This window comes from Caretta caretta, chromosome 4 (genome assembly GCF_965140235.1).
Source record: "Caretta caretta isolate rCarCar2 chromosome 4, rCarCar1.hap1, whole genome shotgun sequence".
Lineage (NCBI taxonomy): Eukaryota > Metazoa > Chordata > Testudines > Cheloniidae > Caretta > Caretta caretta.
In genome coordinates this window covers 29,379,101-29,405,986 of record NC_134209.1, presented here as the reverse complement: position 1 = coordinate 29,405,986, position 26,886 = coordinate 29,379,101, and the positions used below count along the sequence as shown (strand labels likewise).

The 26,886-nt window shown below is 40.2% G+C and overlaps 1 protein-coding gene across 6 annotated transcripts in view; it reads right to left on the bottom strand.

Annotated features, from left to right (window-relative positions):
- The window catches only part of ARHGAP24 (Rho GTPase activating protein 24), a 337,143-nt gene that overhangs the window by 92,781 nt on the left and 217,476 nt on the right, over positions 1-26,886 (bottom strand). The window lies entirely within an intron of this gene.

Genomic DNA, 26,886 nt, shown 5'->3' with positions numbered 1-26,886 from the left:
ATGTGGGGAGAATGGTTATGATACGTACAACCTTCCTCCTCCGAGTCACCGGGTCTGTATCCAGGCCTCGCTGGGCAGGAATGAAAAGTGTTACCCTCAGATGGCTGTTCAGTGGCCCGTGTGCCAAACTATTTACTCACCGCTAAAGGGGCCAGGCCAAATTAGCATTTAGGCGTGGGCAGGGCAGCCTGCAGAAGCTTCAACTACTACTACTTGTTCCACACCCCTTGTATAATTAAACAAGTGAGGTCAAGTTTCCCATGCTCTTGCTTTAGCATCTTTCACCAGGATTAAACTCTGTTAATAAAAAAAATCCAAACAGATTCATGCCTGTGACATAGTCCAGGATGTAGATCAGAACCAGCTATGGAGCAAATTGTCTCTTGCGTGCGCTCAGCCACAATGAACTGTGGACATAAATCCACTGGGATCTGGGGGAACTAGTTGTCTTCCCTTCCCCTCCAGGTCACCATGTGCCATGGTGTGGCTCTGGTTGCATTCTCTTAGCAGGAATGACTGGCAGATCTACAGGCCCTATCCCTCCACCACTCCCTCAGCAGCCTGGTGGAGGTGCTCCATTGCATGAGGGAGTTGTGGACCCCTCCCTAGGCTCCTCACACCCTATTCCCACTATGTACAGGGGAACTGTCCTAACCATATTAATTCTGCTGCAGGCATAAGTTGAGCAGGATTTGCCCCCATGGCTGTAATATGGCTCTGCGTGTGGCCTCAGTACGTGACATATTTCAGTGTACTGAAGCAAAAGTCATGGAGGAAAGGAAAAGAGCATAGCATTTCCTCTGGCTTTCTTTTATATTCTTGAACAGAAATCATCTTCAACCATCCAGTTTTGGCATTTGCAGTCTCTATCAGCCACTTAACTTATAACGCATATATGTTATAGGGAGAGACAAGGGCATCCAGGATGCTGTGCTTGTGCTCCATAGCACAAACGGGAGGAATTAAATTCGAGTGTGCAGCCAGAAGTGATCCTCAACCAGTGAGGCTATGATTAGAGGCCTGTTTCCAAAGAGAGTACATTATTGACATCTAAAATAGAGACAGAGTCTCTCCTTAGTGCGCTCTCCCCAGCCCATTCTGGGTAAGTCTACACGGCAATAAAGAAGACCTTCGTCTGGACTGTGTCAGCTGACTTGGACTTTTGGGGCTCGGGCTGCGGAACTATAAAATTGAGTGTAGACATTCAGGCTTTGTCTGGAGCACAGGCTCTGGGAGCTCCTTGAGGAAGGAGGGTCCCAGATCCTGGGCTCCAGCCTGAGCCCCCAAACCCGAATGTCTACACTGCAGATGTACAGCCCCGCAGCCCAACCCCCATTAGCCCAAGTCAGCTGATATGGGCCTGCCATAGGCTTTTTATGCAGTGTAGATATACCTCTGAAGCATTCTGCCTGCCACAGAACTACACCATCTGAATACCCCCAGCAACTGCCACGGGTGTCTTGCTGCACCTCTGCTCCCACACCTCTTCCAGCAGTGGTGCTCTGGATCTAAAAGCCACAACAGGGCCCCAGACATTAAACTGTAGTACTCCAAACAAATCTAACCTTACAACACAAGCCAGGAAAAAAACCCAAATACATTCTAAAAATTAAAAAGGAAAGTGGTTGGGGTTATTTTTACGGCTGTTGATTAATCGCAGTTAAGTCACGCAATTAACTCAAAAAATTAATTGCGATTAAACAAATTAATCACGATTCATTGCAGTTTTCATTGCACTGTTAAACAACAGAATACCAATTGAAATTTATTAAATATTTTGGATGTTTTTCTACATTTTCATGTATATTTTGTGTTGTAATTGAAACCAAAGTGTATATTATTTTTATTATAAATACTTGCATTGTAAAAATGATAAACAAAAGAAATAATATTTTTCAGTTCACCTCACAAGTACTGTAGTGCCATCTATTTGTCGTCAAAGTGCAATTTACAAATATAGATTATTTTTTGTTACATAACTGCACTCAAAAAGAAAACAATGTAAAACTTTAGAGCACATAAGTCCACTCAGTCCTACTTTTTGTTCAGCCAATCGCTAAGACAAACAAGTTTGTTTACATTTATAGGAGATAATGCTGCCTTCTTCTTATTTACAATGTCACCAGAAAGTGAAAACAGGTATTTGCATAGCACTTTTGTAGGTATTTATGTATCAGATGTGCTAAACATTCGTATGCCCCTTCATGCTTTGGCCACCATTCCAGAGTACATGCTTCCATGCTGATGACGATCATTAAAAAATAGTATGCGTTAATTAAATTTGTGACTGAACTCTTTGTGGGAGAACTGTATGTCCTCTGCTCTATTTTACCCGCATTCTGCCATATATTTCATGTCATAGCAGTCTCAGATGATGACCCAGCACATGTTGTTCATTTTAAGAATAGTTTCACTGCAGATTTGACAAAATGCAAAGAAGGTACCAACGTGAGATTTCTAAAGACAGCTATAGGACTTGACCCAAGGTTTAAGAATCTGAAGTGCCTCCCAAAATCTGAGAGGGACGAGGTGTGGAGCATGCTTTTCAGAAGTCTTAAAAGAGCAACACTCCAATTCAGAAACTACAGAACTCAAACCACCAAAAAAGAAAATCAACCTTCTGCTGGTGGCATCTGACTCAGATAATGAAAATGACCATGTGTCAGTCTGCACTGCTTTGGATTGTTATCGAGCAGAACCCGTCATTAGCATGGACACATGTCCCCTGGAATGGTGGTTGAAGCATGAAGGGACATATGAATCTTTAGCACATCTGGCACGTGAATATCTTGTGACGCCAGCTACAACAGTGCCATGAGAATGCCCATTCTCACTTTCAGGTGACAGTGTAAACCGGAAGCGGGCAGCATTATCTCCTTCAAATGTAAACAAACTTGTTTGTCTAAGCATTTGGCTGAATAAGAAGTTGGACTGAGTGGACTTGCAGGATCTAAAATTTTACATTGTTTTATTTTTGAATGCAGTTTTTCTTTTACATAATTCTACATTTGTAAATTCAACTTTCAAGATAAAGAGATTGCACTACACTACTTGTATTAGGTGAACTGAAAAAATACAATTTCTTTCTTCCTTTTTTACAGTGCAAATAGTTGTAATAAAAAATAAATATAAAGTGAGCACTGTACACTTTGTATTGTGTGTACTTTTTTTTTTTTTTTTTTTTTTAGGAAAAAATTATTGTGCAAGACTCCTTCCAAGTAAAATTCAAACTCATTTTCTTATTGGTTAAACTGTCACCATAGAGCTGGGAGATTATCTATCCTTCCGACCCTCCAGCTGAGCTGTTGGCTTTCTGGTGGCTATTCACACTGTCCAGCATTGAGGGTCACAAACTAAAGATACAGAAGTTAGAAATCTTTGAGTCTTAACAATGTTAGTTACAGATTATTTTCATCTCTTTTATGGATTCTATTCAAATCTATCGAACACCTGAAACAAACCAACAAGCAAAAATACAACCATACTGGCTAAGATGAAAATATATTTTTTGAGCAGAGAGAAGAGTTATAAGCATTTGAAAAACTCCTTTGCTATCCCTCTCCTTTAATCATTTGAACTTCCCATTGCAAATACACTCAGGGTGTATGTTAAAATTAGCCTGCTTCAATTTACAGAACTTTAGCTTTGAGTAGTCATAAGAAAAGAGAAGTTAAAATAATTATTCAAGCAAATAATGTTTTAGCATCTTCCATGTTAACATGGCAAAGTCAATGACAATTTTACCTTCAGTATTCTCTAGCAGGAACTTAACCATTTCACAGCTTGACATTTCCAGATAAAATTCTCCTGGTTTGTGTGTGTGTTTTCATAGGGATGCAGAGAAAATGTGCCACAGACCTCTCTACTGGCTTCCTTCAAGATCAACTCTGGTTTTGTCAGTGTAAGAAGAGAGACCAGTGACCGTACATAATAGCTCCTAAACTCCCCCTTAGCAATGTTTGCATGGCTAGACTTGACAGAAACTGATTGCAGGATAAAAATCACACCCACTAGTCCCCTAATAACAAAAGGCTCAACAATGAGGAGACTAAAATGCTTTAAAGGCAGACTTTGAAGTGCTTTCCTATATTTCACTGTCATTGTGTGTTTAAAGGCCAGAGCAGACAATACCTTTTTTCCCATAGCTTTTCAGGCCACTTCTGTCTCTTACAATGACCTAGTTGCACTGTTGAAACTTTTCAAAGTAATTCCAAGGAGCTATGGTTAAAATGTATATACATATAAAACACCTACACTTACTAAAAAGCTCTCCAAGTCTGCAATCTTAGTAATCTATAGTGTTATTTGTAACACAGATAGACAGGCTTGTTTACAGACAGGCTTGATTTTTAAACAGATAGTTATTCATGTTTGCAATCGGCTTTGAGATCCTTGGCTGAAAGTTGTTGGCCTTTGGAAACCCCAAAAACCCCCAATTCTAGCTACCCTAATTGTGCAGTGTATGGAGACCACTTGTTCTGATTTTTTAAAATGTTCTTAGCTTTGTGTGAATTAATATCTAATTCTTGTCTGAATTGGTTATTAAAGCACAGAGCTGCCATGGCAATAAGTTCCACAGAAATTAAATAAGCAACTACATATACATATTACTGCTAGAGAAACACACTTTTATATACAGCACAATTTAATACCATCTCACCAAAATGCTCAACATGTCTGTCTTCCTAATGAAATAATACGGCCAAGAACTTTATACTGTACACTTAAGAGGCACAGGCACTTGTGAGGGGTGAACCTCAAAAGGTTTACAAGTTTAGTTGAGTCCCATGAAATGAAAGTACTTTGGGAAGGAAGATAAAGCTCTTACACTTAAATATATACCATGTTTCACCATGAAAGACATCAACATTCTTTTTCAAACGCTGGAATATGATTAGACCAATAAATAAGAATAATTTCCATAACACCGAAGTGCGACCAATGTCTGGAGTGAAATGCAGTTGCTAAGTGACAGTGTGCAGCTACACCACAAAACAATTTAGGTTAAGAACAGTATCATGTCTCCTTGAAGCTAGAAAGGCAATTTAGATAGGCTCAATGTAGCTACCAAAAGTGGGATTTGGCCAGAAAGCCAGTGTTAGCACCCTTACTTTTTCATCTCTCCACAAAGACAGCACTTCTAATGTTACAGTGCTTTCTAACACTGTAGGAATGATACTGGATCACAAACAGCAGAGAAAGTAGAGTGCTGTCTGTGGAGTCAGAAACATGATGGATTTTCCTGAGCAATATCCCTTCCAAGTAATGACCACAGAAATGGGTTAAACATTCAAGGTTGTCTAACACTGGGATGACAAGAGGAGAAACCCATTCTTAGCATTCACCAAGGGGCATTAATATGTACCACCATCATTGTTATTCTTATGGACGTGAGGCATGCAGAAGTGCTGGACCATTATCTAATTCAGAGACAACTCCCTTGGGAAATACTGTCTATTCAAATTGCTGACCATCACCAACACATTTTAATAACAGACTGGAAAGCAGCCTCTTCTATTCATTTTTTTGTTCTTGCTGTTGGGGAGAGGGTGACTCAGACAAAGGCAGCACGGTACCACGCTGGCACATCTGCAGCAACTTGGACCACAAAGCATCAAGTGAGATGAAATCACAAAGCCAGAAACATGGTAACCATCCAAGTGGAGCTTTTTCATTAGAGATGGCCCTGAACCAAAACCCTGTATCTGACCTCCCACTACCCCCCTTTCCGGAGCTTCAGTAGGATTTGGATCTGAATCAGTATTTTGCTGTTTGAGCCAATACGGTATTTATTAACCTCCATATGCATAATACTTTGAGTTATAACAATCTCATCTTCTATGTGTCAGTTACACTTTAGCTTTTAACTCTCAGGGTAACAACAACTCTCAATAAGCTTGGCTCACAAGCCAGCTTTTACAAAAGCCATGTGTTGGGCTCCCTTTCACAGGAGACCAATATAACTGTAGAAGGATGATAAACACGTTATGAAAAGGTAGGGTCTTTCACTCTTGCCAGTTGCTAATGGCTCCAGACAAAACCAGAAAAAAGGATTAGCATGATGTATCATTCTAGCTGCCCCACCTTTCCTCCAGTCATACACCCTATACTAGCAGCAGATGGGGGAGACACAGAAACAACTATACCATTTCTGCATCACCGAAAAACCCCAGTCCTCTTGCACTAGGGTGATACTGTAGGAACACAGGATAGTGGGCGAGATGGACCACTGGTCTGACCCAGTATGGGCACTTATATTTATGATCTGCTCACAGCTGGCTACACCAACTCTGTGGCCTCAATACACCTGAGAAGTTGGCCCAATATTTCACTGTTAATCTTTTGGATAACAGTAAACATTTAAAATAAAAACAACAATGCCCTGTTGTTCTTGAAAATCACCTTGATTTTCATCAAAGCATATTACCTGTTGCTTCATTCTGACAGAAACAGATTCAAGAAACAACCCCCCAAAACAGGACAGTGATTACATTTAGCAAAGTGCACACTTATTTTTTTTCTCCAGCCTGGTGTCAACCTGTCATCCTGGGTTTTGTGAGGAAGGAAATTACTCATAAGGCAGAAGACTACTATGCTTGTGCTTTCTCAAACTCCAGTATCAGCCAGCCAGCAAAAAACTATCAGACTCATGACATTAGGCTGAAAGAAAAAGGTGGAAAGAAAAATACTGCGTACCACAAAGATTTCTGCCTACAAAAACTGCCACACACTGCCTACAAAAACTCTATCACGGGAATGGATTTGAAAGTACACATACTCCTGTCTACCAGTATCTACGTCTCTCTCTGTCACACACACAACTACATAGCCGGCAAAGTGAGGTAGGAATGGATGAAATGATTTTATAGACAGGAACATGAACAGCTGTTAGATTCAACAGCTCTAGGAACAATCTACTTTATGACTTATGAATTTCAATACTGCTAAAGGTTTGCTTCAAACTAACTAAAACATGAAATTTACATTAAAGATAAACCTGTCATTCTCACCCACCTCAACTAAAGTACCTAGAATAGTGCAAAATTCTTCCCCTTGGATGTGCATTGGACACATATCAGAAAAGAATTTGATCTTCATTCACTAACCATCTGGCATACATCGAACAATGTCTCTTCTTGCTTTGATTTAAAAATATCTAATTTCATCTAATTCCTAGCCCTGGGAAACATGCTGATGCAACCATTTAAAACACTGTATAAAGTACCAGCAGTCACAACAATCCACCATAGATTATGGCAGCATTTTTAGCAACATTATATTCCACCTTTCTCTTTTACAATATTTAAGACTGTAATCTTACAAAATTCAGTTTTAGGCCTAGTCTACACTAGAATATTAGGTCTGTTGAACTACATCAGTCAGGGATGTGAAAAATCACACCCCTGAGTGGCATAGTTAAACTGACATAAGTTCCAATGTAGACAGCACTAGGTCTACAGAAGAATTCTTCCTTTGACTTGCCTACCATCTCTCAAAGAGGTGGGTTACCTGTCCCAGTGGGAGAATCCGTCCCATCTGAGTAGGTAGTGTTTATACTGAAGTGGTACAGCGGCGCAGATGTGCTGCTGTAGAGTTTTAAGCATAGCATAGTTGTACAACATTTTTCCAATTTACACTTTCTCATATTCCATTCTTTCACCTTAAAATATTTCTCCAAAGTTCTTCATAGGGGAGCTAAGTTTTACCCCCTTAAAACAGAGTTTCACAATATGAGACTTTTTCATAAACCTCTCTCGAAGGAAAAAAAAGAAGGGATTTTAAAATTATTGAGAGGGTGAATAGTAACAACAGTCTAGTCAGAATTGTATCTGATAATTCCTGTCTTTATTTCAACATAAAGTCAGACCACATAATACACTTATTCCACTTTGGGCACATTAAGCAATGTCAGTCAATATTAATTAAACACTCAGAAATACTATCATGACCACCAGACTGCTCTCAGATCCTTTAAAACAAAGAGTTCATTTTGTTACTCCAGGTTTCCAAAAATAACCCCTTGCCTTGGGAAAATTTAGAAAGTCAAGTGAAAAGGGTCTCAAAGAACCTTATTTAAATGTTATTCTTATTTTTAAAAGACCAGCCATTTTTATTTGCACAAAAACAAGCAGAGATGCAGCCCTGGGGCAAACACATACACAACCATCTCCTAATTGACAGGGAAGTAGTAATGGAAAGTTTTCACTGGTTAGTAGATTTCACTTTGTGGAATTTACTTTTGCAAAAGGTTAATCCCTTAAGTGTTCAAGGGAGGCAGACATCAAGCTCTGGTACATGTTGCAGCATACAATTCAGAGCTTTTATAGCTAAGTGTGGAAAGGTGATCAGGTTGTCCATCAGGTTAGCATTTCTGCTGGAAAACCCAAATGAACAACAACTAGTGTGTGAGATCCTCCCTTCAGAATCCAGGGGAGTGGAATAAAAGACCTTGATGTTAGAGAAAACCCAGTAAAAGACCATCTACCTTTATACAAGAAGTTCTTAAATGTTTCCATATTGTGATTCCATGTTACAGAACAAACATTTTTTTTTGGCAATGTCTTCACTTCCAAATAGCCATTAAGAAAAGTAAGTTGTGAACACATGCTTTATGCAATATTGGTAGGGTGCTCTGGTTAGATGAAGGGGGAAAACACAGTTTGAGACTGGTGTTATACTAATTCACGAGTAGCAGGGGTGGGTTCACTGCCATATGCTCAGTCTCAGAGCCGTTAATAAGGTATTTTTGAACCATTCCGTTAGCTAAGGTTGGAATTGTGAAAAAAAAAATCTCACTGCTAGCAAAACCAGCAAGCAGAAAAGGACAATCACATTACAAAATATTATGCAAAAATGAAGGTGATTTTAAGCATGAAGTTGAGACCAGCCCTGACATCAAGAAATGTATCTAGCTGAATTCGACCCTGTGAGCATACAAGATAGCATGTGTCCAGGATGATACCTTTCAAAGAGATTAGTTTAGATTGAAGCCCCTGATCTGGATATCTCGAAGGACAGAGTAGTCTGGCACTATTAATTCAAAAACTGCTCTGCTACTGACACAGAGATGATCCTACATGGTTTGATGGAAAAGCGTGGGGTTGACATGCAGTGCAGATGTAACCCAGAGATAATGACAATGCTGAAGGGAAGGCAGGCAGGTGTCAGTTGCTAAAGCTTCCTTGTCAAATGGTTTAGTGTGTCCCCAGTTTTTGTGCGAAGTGGGAGGCAGCTAAGCCACTTGCTACCAAGCAGCTACCCAGGGCACATTCTATATTGGATTCTGTGACAAAGTTCCTGCTCTACCTTGGTGGGTCTTACGCTTATTGGCAGATTTGCTCGCCTTGGAGCTTCACGGCAGCCCTCAGCTTGGCCGTTTTTTCTGAACCCACAGTCCAGGTCAACTCCTCCTGTGTCTGACCAGGAGTTGGGAGGATTTGGGGAGAATCTAGGCCCGCCCTCTACTCCGGGTTCCAGCCCAGGGCCCTGTGGAATGCAGCTGTCTAGAGTGCCTCCTGGAACAGCTGTGCAACAGCTAGGACTCCCTGGGCTACTTCCCCATGGCCTCCTCACAGTTCCTGACTGTTTTGTAACCTTCCCCATTACCTTACCCAGGGAAAAGGGACCTACTTAGCCTGGGGCTAATATATCTGCCTTCTATTACTCTCCTATAGCCATCTGGTCTGACCCTGTCACAATTCCTACAAGGTAAAAACACTAAAATCTCTGCTAATCATCAGTCACTTGCAATTTATTGTCACAACCTAGCCCCAGGAACTCTGGTTACTTTTATCTTCAACTTTGCTTTTTCAATTGATGCTTCCTACAAGGTGAAGCAATCATGTGTCCAGCTTTGAGCACCACCACTGTGTGTAGAGGATATAAGTGCAACCATTCCTTTCAGGCGATTATCTAGTGATCTTCCCACAATGACCCAAAGAGAAAGCTGTTGAATTTTTCTCCTTGGATGGAAAGGTTGATAACTGAAATATAGAACTGTGACAATGAGGTGTCACAAATAAAACTTCCAGTATTTCATAACTAGTCTTCTGAGAGACCATCACTGTGAATCCCAGCTCTTTTCTTGCATTATATCACTAGCTTTTGTCTCCAAGCTATATTTCAGAATGCCCTCAAGTACCACCATATTTCAGTAAGTCATTTTCCCCACTATATATTTCTCATAAATAGCACCTTGTCCTCTAATTCATCTACCGCAGCTCCTCTTTTTAAACCTGAACATCCCTACTCTGTTTCTCCTGCACTAAAATACCTTTCACAGCAAACTCATCTTTAACACCCCCCCCCCCCGCTCACCCAGTTTTTATGATGTATTTGACACACAGCTAGGGAGTTTTGCAATTTTTCATCCATGTGTATCTCATCTCTGGCACTAGCATTTAAAATTAAAGCCTTTTTTTGGAGGCTCTCCTCAAGAAAAAGCTTGATTTTTGTCCTGACAAATTTCTTGCTCTTTGGAGGAATTTTTAAATTTGAATACTGATTCTAAGAATGTTGCTAACAGGTCTTCTGAAAAACATCACAATATCTCTGTGCCACTTGATGCTGTGCCATTGGAAATTAATGGCAGCCCATCTGCCCATTCATCTCTGCTGATTCAGCTGGAGCAAGATCAGACCCACAGTAACAAATCTCAAACTAATAAAACTTCTTCAAAGGAAAGCTGTTTTCTCTCCAGTTAGTTTTCTGTATCAATTATTTTAAACATTCTGAATAATAAAGAGGACTATTCTATCATTTCTTCAAATAACCTTTTTCCTCCCCCACTTTGGGTGGGTATGGCATAATTCCTCTGTGTTCTGCCTTACCAGCACTGTAAAACCAAATAATAATATTAGCATTTATCTCTCAAGGACTTTACAATTGTGGGTAAACGCCATTGTGCCCACTTTCAGAGATGGGAAACTTTGCTGCAGAAAGGTTATGTGATTTACTCAACACAATACGGTGAGTAAATGCCAGAGCAAGAAATAGAACCAAGTTCTCTTCCTGCCAGTTAAATGCCTTATAATCATCTACCAAACATAAACTGGACTGAGCAAAGCACTAATGAATATACTGAAAGGAACAATCTGGCACTGATCTAACTGACTTGCTAGGTTTCTCCGGTCTCTAGGGTCTAATAAGCAATTCTATATCACCAACAATAACCAAATTTTTGTTGTAATTTAAAACAAAACAGTGGGAGCATAAAGCTATTGACTGGTGCAGAGAAAATAGATAGCCAGCAATGGAGAAAGCAGTAATACACATTTTTGGCACATATTAATGCTTTCAATCATTTGCTTGTGTGACAGATGACAAGACAAAAAAACCCCTTATTTGTTCATTTATATTGTATATTGTCGCCAAAGTGACGTTGGAAAGAAGTATGATAGTTAAGCCAATGATGCTATCAATTGAATGCTTATCATAAATACTGTAATTCTATCCACTGATTTGTAATGGCTGTTGTTAAAATGTAACACAGTTCTAACACAAATTTAACCCATTTCTGTTACAATTCTGATGCTACTGCCTATGGATACAGTAAGAGTTCGGGATAGGGCCTTAAGAAACAAACAAACAAAAAAGCCTTCTAATATGGAATGGTCAAAAACTCTCAGGTAAATCAGACAAATGAAAAATAAACCATCAAACTCTGTACTAGTTCCAAACGGAGGACTTCTTTAGTCTCTTAATTGTTTTTTGTGGAGGGGTGGGAACCATAGTGCTGTTGACCTACGACACCCACAAACAAGATTGTTTGACTGAAAGAACTCCAGCCAAGCACTGGCAGCAAAAGGGTGGTTGGTTTGTTTGGGTCTGAACTAACCTAAGCATTGTGAACCCTGGAATTCAGGGCTACCTTCCAGCAGAGGTGTCAGCACAATTATTCATGGTACACAGTGAAATATTTACATCCCTTTTCATACTGGAGGTACAATGAAACTCTCTGATAGTGAAATAATTTCCCCCAGGTTCCACATTTAAGTTCACTACAACTAGAACTGCACTTAGCTCAAGCCAATGCATTGAAACACTTTGGAACCTTCACATCATTATGTGCAGGCTCAGTCAAAATAGATTTCTATGTACCACCTTGCACTGAAGCGAAAATTAATTAATTATTATTATAATACTTAAATGTACTTGCTGGAGCTATAACTGCTAACATAAGAGAACTAAACTGCACCACATGAGGGTGGCATTTTCATATGGGACAACTTATGGCTCTCAGTTAAATATCTTCTAAAAGGGATATTGGAACAATTTGTACAGTGTGGGTGCTGAGAGCCATTTAACCAAACCAAGCCAGACATGTACCCAGAAGCCTCCTGCTGCAAGACAAGCAGGGCCGGCTCTAGGCACCAGCAAAACAAGCAGGTGCTTGGGGCGGCCTATTTCTAGGGATGGCATTTCGGCCCCAGCCATGCCGCCCCTAGAAATGTGCCCCCGCCACCCCAGCTTGCCTCTGCTCCACCTCTGCCTGCTCCCCTGAGCGCGTCGCCGCTGCTCCGCTTCTCCCCCCTCCCTCCCAGGCTTGCTGCGCACGAAACAGGGAGGAGAAGCAGAGCGGCGGCATGCTCGGAGGTGGCAGCGGTGGTGGTGGAGTGGAGGTGAGTTGGGGCAGAGAGCGGATCCTCTACCCCCCCCCCCGTTACTTCCTGCGCTCCCCCCCCCCACCATCGCTCATCTCCACTCCGCCTGCTCCCCTGAATATGCTGCCTCTCCCTCGTCTGAGAGGGAGGGGGGAGAAGCGGAGTGGTGGTGTGTTCAGGGGAGCAGGCAGAACGGAGGTGAGCTAGGGCGTGGGCTGCGGGGGGGGGGGAATGCGGCACCCCTGGGGGAGGAGGTGGGGCCGGGGATTTGGGTAAGGGGTTGTGAAGGGGCGGAGCTGGGGGCAGAGGGGGCACAAAGAAAAGCGGGGGCGGCCAAAAATTTTTTTGCTTGGGGTGGCAAAAATCCTAGAGCCGGCTCTGAAGACAAGCCCAAGAAAGAAACCAACAGAACTCCACTAGAACAGCAGGGATGAGAAGAGCTAATAGTATCTGAAGACTGCCTTCAACCTACAAGAATTGTTTGAATGACAAGCTAGGCTGGTACTGAATGTCACAGGGGAAACTTGCCTGTCTTCAGGTTTTGTGATGCTTGGGCCATTGAAGAAAAAATAATGATTTACTCTTTCAGCACATTAAATACTGCACAGTAAGTACGTACCTAACAGAAAAAGTGCTTTTGCCTTACAAATTAGCTTTCTATAATAAAGCACTTAGATTTTTTTCTTAAAGTATCTGTTCTGTGGATGTGCATGCACACCTTGAAATTCTGGTAAATTGTCTTCTCTTCAAAGAATAAAAACCAGCAGAGTACAGTAAAAACTTTTCAAGAGTCACACCTCAGTGTCCCATTCTCCCGATATATCAACTAATCGGGAACATTTTATATTGTATCTTACCTGAAACATCCCCTTGATCTTGATTGTCGTTGCTAAGTGATTTCAGTTGTATGAAACAGATTAAAACTAGTGAGGAGATTAAACCTCTCTCTCTCTCCTACCTAGAGGCTTCTTTATAAGAAAACCATCCTAATCTGAACTCTGGATGTGTGATTTGAGAAAAGCCAGCTCCATTCTGTCATTCCAATGTTTTCTCTCCTTCTGAAGACTGAACTTATACAAGTTCATCGTAAGGTGCAGAGATGAGAAGTAATGATGGGGTCAGTCTGCCACAGTGCAGATCGATAACAAATGTGAAATGAAAACCAACAAAAAACAAGAGTTATTAAGAACCCTATATAGAGACAGGAAGGCTCTGCCACTAATCAATCTTGCCAGATCCACATATCAGTAGTTAGGTCATTTCTTCAAGCTTCCTGGGACCTACACAATTGTTGGTATTTAGGAGAAAACTACTCCCTAGCTCAAAACAGCAAACATTCATCTCTCTGAAATAAGCTACTCCTTGTAAGTTTAACATATAATTAAGCTGCTGCCTTGGATGGAGTGCCAGAGTGTGATGTGGTCTTTTTATTTTATTGAAAGCAATAAAGATGCAATATACTACTGTGCAAGATATCCATCAATCAGGAAGATGGGGAAGTCCCCTGAGCAATGCAATGGTGACAAAAAGGAAGAGGTAAAGGGTTTCTTAAGGTGCTTTGAAATCCTTTATACCCTTTGTCCAAAGAAAGTACAGTACAGCAGCAGTAGCAAAAGGTTCCCCTCCCACTCCACTCATGTCCCAACTTTGACCTAAAAGTGTCTTCTCCATTCCCATTCACTCCTTGCTCTCTCCAGTGAGACACCATCAGGGTTAATACCCTTTGTGATATGGACCTGTGTGGCAAAATCCTGGATTAATAGTGAAACACCAGTTGTATCAATCATCAGATGGTAACAACATGGGGTCACTACTGGCCTGGGCTGGATTTGAACTGCAAACCCAGAGGTGAAAGAGAATAACAGTGTCCTATAATCGAGGCCCTGAACCAATGAGTCCCTGAAACAGGTTTTAAAATGTTAGAATCATTGCATTTTTATATTTACAAAACAGCAAAATATTCTCTCTCTCTCTCTCACACACACACACAGCGTACAACAGCTAAAAAGCAATTTTAAGCATACCAGTTTAAATTGCATTCAGTCAACCACGACACCCTTACATTCCACATTTAGTAACAATGATTATAGGACTTCAGGAAAACTATTGCTAACAACCAAGTCTCCAATTTGCTATTCAAACAACTACCTAGTTAATACATGCCTTGTTAACAATATCTTTAATGTAGGAGACTGAAAATTAATCCCTTAAATATTGACTGCTCATGCCTTGCAACATATCTAGTGCCATGTCATATCTATGGAGATACTCATATTTTTTTCCATATTTTCCATATTTTTAAAGCTTGGGTTTATCTTTATAGAAATGAATTGATTTCTCAGCATTTATCAAACCAAATGTCACATTGCTGCCAGAGATGGCAGGCCTGTCTCTTCTCATTTTACTAAAATTATTTGTTTGCTCTTTAACAACAGCCCTAATGTTATCTCTTATTTCATTAGTATTTATACAAACACAGCTCAAGCGATCACCTATATACCTTTATTATTGCAGCACTGAGTGCTGTCAGAGCAGAGATTGCTGAGTTCTATAATAGGCAGCATTATAGTGATGTGAAAAAACATCCACCAGGTCCCTGAGGAAAAATGATCAAACTCAGGTCATCAGTCTCTTTATGCATATTTGTATTCGAGTCAATAGAGAGGGTTAAACCTCTTACCTACTATCCAATCCAACTCCTTGATTAACACACTAAAGCTGGAATTTACGATTTTTAACTGAGTATTGTCCCTTCAAAATTCAATGTTATGGTGCTGTGCCAGAGTTAAAGGCTCCAGTAATTCACTGCTATAATTATCTCCAGCCTAGTTTGCTTCAGTGAGGAAAAAAATCAAGGTAATACACAGCTCTAAATTCAATTGAGTTTAGTAGCTCTGGTTAAAAGTTTTAAACATGAGCTGCACACTAAGGCTCAAACTCTGTTGTCAGATGAGATGACGCACACTCTCCCAGCAGAATCATAATCCCAGCCTGGATTTAATCTATCTACTGTCCTCCTAGTAACATTGGGATAAAAACATGTTATGCCAAAGTCTTCCTTTGACTTCAAGGGGGAAGAAAGACAACACGGGTGAGGCAAAAACAACGAGGAGTCCTTGTGGCACCTTAGAGACTAACAAATGTATTTGGGCATAAACTTTCGTGGGCTAAAATCCACTTCATCAGATGCATGGACTGGAAAATAAATTTGTTAGTCTCTAAGGTGCCACATGGACTCCTTGTTTTTGCTGATACAGACTAACACAGCTACCACTCTGAAACACGGGTGAAGTAATATATTTTTTTGGACCAATTTCTGTTGATGAGAGAGAGAAGCTTTCGTGCTTACACAGAGCTCTTCTTCTGGTCTGAGAAACGTACTCAGGGTGTCACAGCTAAATACAAGGTGGAACAGATTGGTTAGCATAAGTAGCTAACACATATTTTAATGGACCATTCAAGGTGAAGAGTCATTTTCTGGGAAGTAGGCGAACTTCAAAGATCAAATATAATAAAATCCAGATTAAGTCTCAATTTGGGGCTAGGTTCAGGCTGATTCTTATTTTATCTAAACCACTTCATTCAACCTTATTGTTGCATGACTGCACTTGCTGATGTGTGTCCTGATCCTACATCTGGTGAAGAAAATGGTACTGATTTACACAGATAGAGAATTGGGCCAAGGTTCATTTGCTATATTCAACTGTCTTTGTAGCTCATGATTGTTCAGTATTGTCCCCTCCTAAAAGAAAACTGCATTTTCAAAATATGTCCAGCATTTGTAATCTCATCTGTATGGAATAAATTCTAGTCCATCTTGAAGTATTTACAGTTTTTGCATAGAGTAGTCCTAGCAGCAGCAAAAATACACTATCATTAACCTTAAGTGAAAGGCTTTTCTTATGGAATAGGCCATCACTGAATTACAGACCACATGCAACTGGATTTCATTTACACTGAAGATCATTAATATCTGAGCTGTGTGAATAACTGATTTTTCAGTTCACCGGCAGCTCCAGAAAAAATTGTTCAGTTCAGGCCAAACCAAAAGGGAAATTTTTCGGTGTTTTTGGCCAATCAAAAAAGTTGTAAAACCATCAAACAAATAATTTTGTTTTGTGCATCTTTAACAAAAGCAAAGAAAATGAAGGGCTAGATTCACAAAATGGAGGAGGCGGTAATGGTAGCAGTGGTCCCCCTTCCCAATTAGTACAGTGGTTAGAACACTCACTTGGGTCACGAGAGATCCAGGTTTGAATCCCTGGAGCAGAAAATACCAGTGAGAGCTGGTGTCTCTATATAGTTATGTAGGTACTCATATGGCCCCAGAGCATCTAACAATTGCTGCTAGGTATTTTTCTTCACAGTAGCCCGGTGAGGTGAGGAAGGGCTACCCTCATGTTTCAAATAGGGAACACAGGATTAAGTGTCTTGGCTAAGGTAACACAGGAAGTCTGTGGCTGAGCTGCCAAAAAATATGCTCTAATTCAATCACAAGTTACTGGTGTTGATACAAGTATTAGTGGGTAAAGTTCTATGCCATATTATGCAGGAAGTCAAACTAGATGATCACAATGGTCCCTTCTGGCTTTAAAATTTATGAATGCATGAACCCAGCTCTGCCCCTGCCCCCTTCCCCTGCCCAGATGTGGGTCCTAACCACTAAAACCATTAAGGAAATTGTATCTTTCTGTTAAGTCTTCCAAGCTCTGGTGTCACAGGAATTATCTACTGGAGTCTTCCGAACTGAAAGTTAAATGAACAAAATGTAGAGAATGGGGGGAAGGGAAGGTGGGAGCTGGGCCAAAGCAAGCTGCAATGATATCAGCAGATTTTGTTACTCAGTTTTGTTACACATTGTTACTCGGTATGTGTGTGCTGGTGCAGAGCTAGATGAGCCAAATCATCTGGGGGGAAGAATTTCATCAGAAAAATGTGAATGGTAATTGGGAATCGTTTAAGAACATCTTACTAAACACCCACAAACCCACAATCCTACAATTGAGGAAGAAGGCCGTGCTGATTGAAAAACCATGCTGGTTTAGAGGGGAAATGAAGGCAGTGATAACAAATCAATCAATCATAAACTAACAGAAGAAAGGGGACATTGATAATGATCAATATGAATCAGAAGTTATGAATTGTAGAAAATTGATTCGGGAAACAAAGGGGCACCAGGAGAAATCTACAACCAGCAGAGTTAAGGGTATTAAGAAAGAGTTTTTAAAATACATTAGGAACAAAAAGAACCCCAAAATGGTATTGGTTCATTACTAGATGAAAATGGTAGTTAATAATAATGCAGAAAAGTGTTCAATATTCCTGTTCTGTATTTGGGGGGAAAAACAGATGTTTATAGTCTCATCATATGGTGATAGCACTCTTTCCATTCCACTAGTGTCTCTGGAGGATGTAAAACAGAAGCTACTAAAGTCAGACACTTGAAAATCAACTGGTGTCCAAGAGTTTTTTAAAGGAGCTGGCTGAGGAGCTCACTGAACTGTTAATGTTGATTTTCAATAAAGCTTGGAGCATGGAGAAGTTCCAGAAGAAAGCTAATGTTGTGCCAATTTTTAAAAAGGGTAAATGGAATGACCCAGATAATTATAGGCCTGTCAGCCTGACATCGATCCCAGGCAAGATAATGGAACAACTGATTCGAGACTCGATTAATAAACAATTAAAGGAGGGCAATGCAATTATCACAAATCAACATGGAAAATAGATCCCATCAAACTGACAATTTTTTTTTATGAAATTACAAGTCTGGTTGATAAAGGTGAAAGTGTTGACCTATATACCTACCCATCTGTAAGGCGTTGACTTGGTACCTCATGACATTCGGATTAAAATAAACTAGAATGATGCAGAATTAACTTGGCACACATTCAATGGATTATACACTGGCTAACTGATAGGTCTCAAAATGTAATTGTAAATGGGGAATAGTCATCAGGTGGGTAAATTTTCAATGGGATCGCTCAGGGGTCGGTACTTGACCCCATGCTATTTAATTTTTTTTTTCAATGATCTGGAAGAAAACAAAATAATCACCGATTAAGTTGGCAGCTGACACGATAATTGCGGGAATGGTAAATAATGAAGAGGGGAGGTCACTGATTCAGAGTGATCTGGATCTCTTGTTAATCTGGGTGCAAGCAAACAATATGCATTTTAATATGGCTAAATGTAAATTTTTATATCTCAGAACATAGAATGTACACCATATTTATAGGATGGAGAACTCTATCCTGGGAAGCAGTGACTCTGAAAAAGACTTGGGGGTCCTGGTGGACGATCACCTGAACATGAGCTCCCAATGTGATGCTGTGGCGAAAACAGAAAATGCTATCCTGGGATGCATAAACAGGAGAATCTCAGGTAGCCGTACAGAGGTTATTTTATCTTTATATTTGGCACCGGTGCAACCGCTGCTGGAATGTTGTGTCCAGTTCTGGTGCCAACAATTAAAAAAGGATGTTAATAAATTGGAGAGGGTTCAAAGAAGAGCCACAAGAATGATTAAAGGATTAGACAACCTGTCTTATAGTGATAGACTCAAGGAGCTCAATCTATTTGGCTTACCAAAAATCAGGTTAAGGGGTGACTTGATTATAGTCTAAGTATCTACATGGGGAACAAATATTTAACAGTGTGCTCATCAGTTTATCAGAGAAAGGTATAATGTGATCCAATGGCTGGAAGCTGAAGCTAAACAAATTCAGACTGAAAATAGGTGTACATTTTTGACAGTGAGAGTAATTAACCATTGGAACAATTTACCAAGGGTTGTGGTAGATTCTCCATCTGTGACAATTTTTAAATCAAGATTGAATGTTTTTTTTGTAAAAGATCCTCTCTAGGAATTATTTTGGGGCAGTTTTATGGCCTGTGTTATGCTAGATGATCACAAAGGTCTCTTCCAGCCTTGGAATCCATTAATCTTGTGGCTTAATTACTTTCCAGTTTTCTATATAAGCAAACTGCCTGGCTAGCGACAAGATTCAAGTCATAGTTTAGGTCAAATGATTCTTAGCGCTAGCCAGGGAATCGTTAACTATAAATGTGACCAAAATTTAACTCCCCATTTATTCAGTTTCATTTATACCTGAGGTTTGATCATCTCTTTCAGCTGTGCAGTTAGGCAGAAGTATTAAAACAAGTGAAGTTAGAACTACAATGCGGCTGCCTAAGCAAAGTCGATCCCTACAAATGAACCCCCCGTGAAGGCACTGGTGCACTGTACTACAGCTGTGCTCTGGATTTAGTGAGCAATGGGTCGGGCTTGTGTAAATATTGCTCTGAGGAGGAAGGTCCATGGAGAGCTGCAGGCACATGAGCTGGATGCTGCATAAGCCTTCTAGAAGCACGTGTAAGTTTCCATCCTTTCCGCAGCAACCCTTTGGAGCATGCACAGTGACCTTGCCACAGATGTTAGAGTCACAGTTCAGGGCAAATGCACCTGTATTCCCCCTCTATGGTCCAGCAAGGGCACCCACTGCGGCTCCAGGCTCCTCACCCTTCACCTCTGGGGCTGAGATGTTCGTCTCTCTCCCTCCTGAGTGACGTATTTCCAGGTTGCACATTTCCATGGCTATGCTGTCATATCCCCAGCAAAAGACAGACTTCTTAAGCAGGCCTGTTTTGCCTTCTCTTCGGAGACAGTACACAGTGTAACTGCCACAGTTATAAGTTACCGCACAGGTCTTAAGAATAAATGTGATTGCTTATAAAGTTAAAAGCATTACAGAGAAAACATCTTAAAAACTGTAATAGAATCTATAATGCATGCTCATAAGTTTACCAGAGATCACCCCCTCACTCCAACAAGCACTCTGGTTGGTGAGTAGTTCTTCAAACCCCACATATGGGTTTTTCTTGTGGTCACAAGTTCATCAAAGCCTCATCTCAGAACCAACACCCATCCTTAAAGGGCCTCAGTGGGCCACAAATCTTCCAACTCCTTCCCTAAGAACTGGGGTCCACTTGGATCAGAGGCCCTGTCCATTTGCTATATCAGAAAGAAGGCCATAAGTTAGGTATAACTCAGGCTATATAAAAAAAATCCTCTTTGTCTCTTGGTCCCTGGAGAATCCAGCTTGAACCAGGATCTGTTAGCCTCTCTCCTGGAGGGGTTACAACCACCCTCCTCCTCCACCCACTGTTCTTGGTTCCTGAAAGGCTGTGGTCTCCTCAACAGTACATGAACATTGTGTTTTTACTACAATGAACTCCTAAAATACTTAATTCAATAAGGTTTGTCCAGGATATTGTCATATATACCACAGTCAGTTCACCCCATGCTGCTCTTCAAAAGCCACCAGAGCAGTAGCATAGCTAGGTAACCATTAATGGCTTGGACATCACATCTTTCCTTGGGGCAATTGCACACTGGAAAACCTAGAGATACATGATGGAGGACTTGCCTGCTTATCTTATTGTGGTTTGACAGAGAACATTGCCATGTCCCTCACAGTCCTTGGTTACTCATGTATTCCATAGTCCATTAACATTAGTAATTTACTAATTTCTGTTACTAAATCTGAATTATGACTATAGAATGGTGTGCACCAGTATCATGGAATATTGACTCTGGTACTTACATGGTGGGGCTCCTCTGACTGTGATGGAGTGGATGGCAAAGGGGATATGGAAATGAAACTCTTCACTGCTGTCTCTTCTACCTTACCTGGTGACTAAGATGATATACAGGAGATCAGTGCTGCCTAAACTTTAATTGCACTGAGGCGCTGAACAGTTGAACTGTACTCCAAAGATTGCATTGACTGCTTAAGCTAGAGTTTTCCAAGGAGAATCCCACAGCATCTCACTTACACTACCCCTCTGCATGTTCTTATATTGTGTCTGTTCCTATCCTGCTCACACCAATGGCCTCCTGCATTCTAACACTACACACAGCATACCCCTGTTTCAGCGTAATTTGGGGGGCAGGGAACATTGAGCCCCTGGGTGCTTCTTTGTGCTATACATGATGACTGGACCATTAGTGTGATATTCCAATCATCTACCACAACTTTCTGAGTTGAAAAATGTGCAAATATACAGTAATAATTCCAGTATAATAATTCCTAAAAATTCCAGTACCATGATCTGAACAGCACAGAATCAGTGTCAGTAACAGCCAAGAGTGGAATGTGTTTTGTTACAGAACTCTGAACTGTCCAAGTCCAGCGAGCTGTAATATGTCATAAACCTGAAGGAGGAGGAAGAGAGGGGGAGGAGGGAGAGAAAAATCAATCTGTGACCCAATTTCAGGACAGTGGATTTCACTCTTAACTCTCCTTGAATGTTTTTTTTTTAAATGTTCTTTTGGTGATTCGGTTCACACTCAATACATCACAGCTCTTCTGCTTCTGAAAGGCTAAATAAAATATATATTGCATTAGAAAAGTCACTCCTATTAATGACACACTCCCGGGCATAGACCTTTAAATGTCGGTTTCAGCTTTTGACCCTGAGGCTCCTCAATTATTTTAGTCCTTTTCGTCCAACATTTCCAGGCTCTCCCCACTGTATACAGCATTAGTTTTCACCTCTGAAGACTGAAGTGTTCTGCATCCACCAAGCAACCATTCTGACATTTACACAAGAGCAGAACTCACAGTGGCAAGGGATGTAGGAAGTAGAATAAATGAAAGCAAAAGTGAACTGTATCTTTCCATCACTAACACGATAGCATCAGCAACTGCCCTAAAGAAGTATCAACATTCAAAATCCACTACTCAGTATGTTTTGCACTTTTAGAGAGAACATTTTTGTTTACAATCCATCTGCTACTGGAAAGTTAAGATTTTCTGATTAAAGTTCCAGCTTGCTAGCAATGCAATATTCCATAGGGGACAAAATGAACACTTTAGAAGTTAGAGCAGAATGTAAATAGGGAAGCTGGAAGTACTGTCAGATGTTGTTAGCTTCTTTCATTTTCAGTTTCTGGATGCGATAGTAAACAGTAAAGATAAATGAGCATTACAGGTATTATGTCTAAAACACAAGGTTTTTGTTTTAATGAACCTTATTTGTCATTCATGGCTGCCTCGGCTTTCCTGACTGATCTGTGTGAAGTGTTAACTGTGTCACACTGACATACATCTTTCCTGTCCACAAAACTAGGCTTTTCCAATTTTGCTTCCAGCTGGGATCAACTTTTACCCTGTTTCTAGATGAGCTAGCAAGTGTGAGTGTGTATGTGTACTGGAAGATAACTCATGAAGCTGAGACTACTTGGACTGATCCCTAGACCCATATAAACCCATTTGGGCAAAGAAAAAATCACCCCCCATCCTGACCTTCACCAAAAACTCAAGCCAAACAAAAATACAGCTCTTTTGCAGATGAGCAAATATTGAGAAAATTAAGTGTTCTCCCTCTGAATTTCACAAATCTGGACACTTGCTTGAAGCATTGTATTGGATATCTTAAGAGAAAGCCTATTCTATTGAGGCTTCCAACCCGATTCTGAACACCTAAGTGTCTCGAAGAGAGTTTGGAGAAGCATCCAAAAAGTTAACTGCTGTTCAGACTGCATAGTCATATTAGAACAAAAGCTCAGTGATACAAACAAAGAGAATTAAGTAATGTACACCTTGAAAAGTGATATATTCTAAAAAGAAACCCCATGAAATTGGCTATATGAAGATAATGTCATTGTACCATACTTTGGTTTGGTGCCTTTGACAATAAAAAAATACCCCTGTGTAGAATCTTATCATGCTTCATGTTCCAGGAACTTGAAAGTAAAGCCCTAGTCACCTACTTTAACCCCCACCTAAACCAGCACATACAGGAGTTCTTGGGAGACTTAAAATTAACTTTATATTTTCAAAAGTACTCAGCTCTGAAATTGGGGGGCAAGTTTTCAAATGACAGTTAAGGCGCCTAAATAATGCTCAGGTTTTCAAAAGTGCTCAAGACACAGGAACTGCCATTGTGAGCCTCATGGCCAGATTTCCAGAAGAGCTCAGCACTCCAATGCACTGGTCACTTATTGGGATGAGTAAACAGGAGCTGAAAATCTGGTCACTTATTGGGATGTGTAAGGAAAGGGAAACTTAGTCTGAGTTGACAGCAAGACTTATTAGGATGTGGAACAGTCACCCAAAGAAAGATGAGGAAGCCCCATTGTTTGGGACTTTTAAATTAGGAAGGATGAATAACTAGAAACATACTACAGGGAGGAATCCAGTGGTTAGGGTACTAGCCCTGAACTCAGGTTAAATTCCTAGGCTAGTACCCTAAAGGCCTGTGAGTAATATTGGGCAAGTCACTTATTCTCTGTGGAGATCATGGTGGCACTGCCCTACCTCACAGAGGTACTGTAAGGTTAAATCCATTCCAGATACTAAGAATCTCAGATATTTCGGTAACGAGAGCTATACAAGTATCTTAGGAACATAAATAGCCTTGCATTTGGAGGATTTTGGACTGGTAAATCCATGTCCACCTCACATTCAAACAAAAGACAGGCCAACCAGGCCCCAGGCTCAGAAGGGGCCAGAAAACATTCTCTGCTTCAATTTTTTATTGCTCCTTCACACCCTAGTAGAAGGTTTTTTCCCCCAGTTCCCTCCTCCTCTTTCTTTGCCCGCAAAGTGGCTTAGGGCTATGTTTATGATTATTTGGATTGCAACAGTACCCAGAGGATCTAAACAAGATTTGGTCCCCATTGTGTAGGGTGCCATTCAAAGACATAGGAGGACATGGTTCCTGCCGCAAAAAGCTTGTACATTTTAATTCAGCCTTAATATTTTCCTGTACCGAGGAGCTATTTTTCTCTTCAGGGCATACATAACCATGGAATCAACCAGTGATCACCAAGTGAAAAGGACAGCAGAGAGTCCTTGGCACAGTGATATCACAATATGCTAGAATTTTTAGAATATAAAGATGAGCCAAATTCCCAATCAGAGAAATGAAAAGTGGAAGAGGGGAAAGAAGGAGGCCGCAATGGTCATGCTGCAGCATCTCCAAATTAAAAAATAACAGAATGCCTTGCTCTTCTCTCCAAAATAACCTGTTATTGCAAAACTGTAGTCCCTCTACTTTCTGATCAGAGACAATAGCAGAGACATAAATAGCTTCATTAGGAATGAACAAGTGTGTTCTTGGAAGTTAATATACCTTGCTCCTTTTACACATGGATTATCACTAAGAACACAAGACATTCAAGGTAACAGGTGGATGAATCATTTGATTGTGGCATTTCTAATTAACCTTTACATTGCCTTGCTACTCTTCAGCAGTGTCTTGAGTATTCTGTGTGCATATAATTCTCTTTACACACACACGGTTTACCATAGCAGACAAGATCTTTCTACCAGTAAGTCCTGTACTTGGTCTCTGGCAGTGATCTATACCTTATGGTTCAAAGAAAGTGAAAAACCCTCCATTAATGCCTCTAGGCCAACATTTTCAAGTTTGGGTGAAGCATCACATGAAGCATCAAAAGGCCAGATTGTGACACCCATAAGGTTTCACACCTTGTTAAGTCATTGCATGCTGCTCTGTGAGCAGTCCCATTGAGTGAATACAAATGACTCTATCGAGCACGAAATAAATTGATTGCTATAAGGGAGCTGCAGGTGCTCAGCGTCTCTGAAAAATCACACTGCTTTCTTTCTTTCTTTCTTCTTCTTGTTTTGGTCTGGTGCATGAATATGAATTTATGTGCTTAACTTTAGCCACCCAAATATTAAACTTACTACAGTAATCAGCTGTGCAATACTAAACATCAGACTGAAGGTAAAATTCCTTTCTGACCTGGTCAGTCATCAACTTGCAGCCTGATGCATGAGATTTGAGTTCACGCAACCTACTCTACATAAAAGGTAATAAAATTAGCCAAACCTGTTAACAATCCAGACACAGTGCTTGACTCATTATCCTGCAGTGTTTAATTCTACAGGTTGATTTCATGCTGCATGGAGCAGCATATCCTTTTATTTGTTCTATATTTATTCAACATTAGTTTGACTAAGCAACTCCTTTGTCCTAGCACTGTGGGATGGCATTAAGTGACAGAAAGAGGCTCATCAATTTTCAATATACCTTTAATAATTTAAGAGTTTTAAACTCTTCTACTATTTTCCTCGTCTTTTCAGGAGAAATCACTATTTTTTTAAATTATTCAACATATGTAAATCCCATCATACCTCTAGCCTATGGGGTAGCAGGTTAGTCAGTTCAGGTCATATAATAATTTATTTATAATTTATATTGTTAAAATAAAGACATTCAGTCATTGGGATGAAAGTTCACCAATCAGAATGTTAAGCAATTTTACATTCTGCAGGAGCTGTCTGTGGACATAAATCATCTGTGAATGAGATATTCCTGTTAATTTTAGTATCTGCCCAGTTTTTAAACCAGTCACAGAATAGCCATTCAAAAATCAAGCATATATGACCAGTCAAATGTCCAACCTATAACCCCTATTCCTGTCATCTTTGCTACTCTCCAGTGAACCTTGCCAAAGACATGTTACCTACACTATAAATAAACATAAGAATATATACACTTACTAGGAATGAGGTGAGAAATTGATTATTAAAACTATCACTTCTCCTCATGACCATCAAATAAAGCATAGTCAACTAGATTTGAAAAACCTGACCTCAGGAGCTCAGATATTACAATGATGAATATAGTGTAAGAACCTACACACAAGAGAATAGATTGAGGAGAATATAATTACATACCTATGTAGTTTCTCTACATTACAGCAGTAATTTTTATGTCCTGCTTGATAGAAAACATCTTACATTACTGCATATAATTGAAGTTCACAATTTTTTCTTCTCCATTTCTGTTTTCTACAGAGTAACAAAGTGGCATTTTTATATTTTTAAAATATGGGGGGGGGGGGGGGGGAAATGTGCTGAAAAGTTATTTTGTATACAGTAAAGCAGATGCAATCCTGCAAGCTCTCTCTCCCCTCCGCAAGGAATTCACAATACCTTACACAATACTAAGAAAAACTGCTAAGCGTAGAACTCTAAAGCCCTTTTTAGGCTACCAACCTGTAAAAGTTATGTCACCTAAAACCTGTCACTGTTCAAGAGAACAGTGACTTATTGCAGAGCCTAGGTTGTTAATTATCTTATTTCATCTTAAAGACGCTACTTTAAAAACTGTCACAACTAAATACAACATCAAGTCTTGCCTCTGGACAAGAATGCAGAAACAATTTTTAAAAAATCTACATATATTGACTATCACAGAGACAAGCTAATAAATAGATAGTGACAGAACCAGATATTAAATGGAA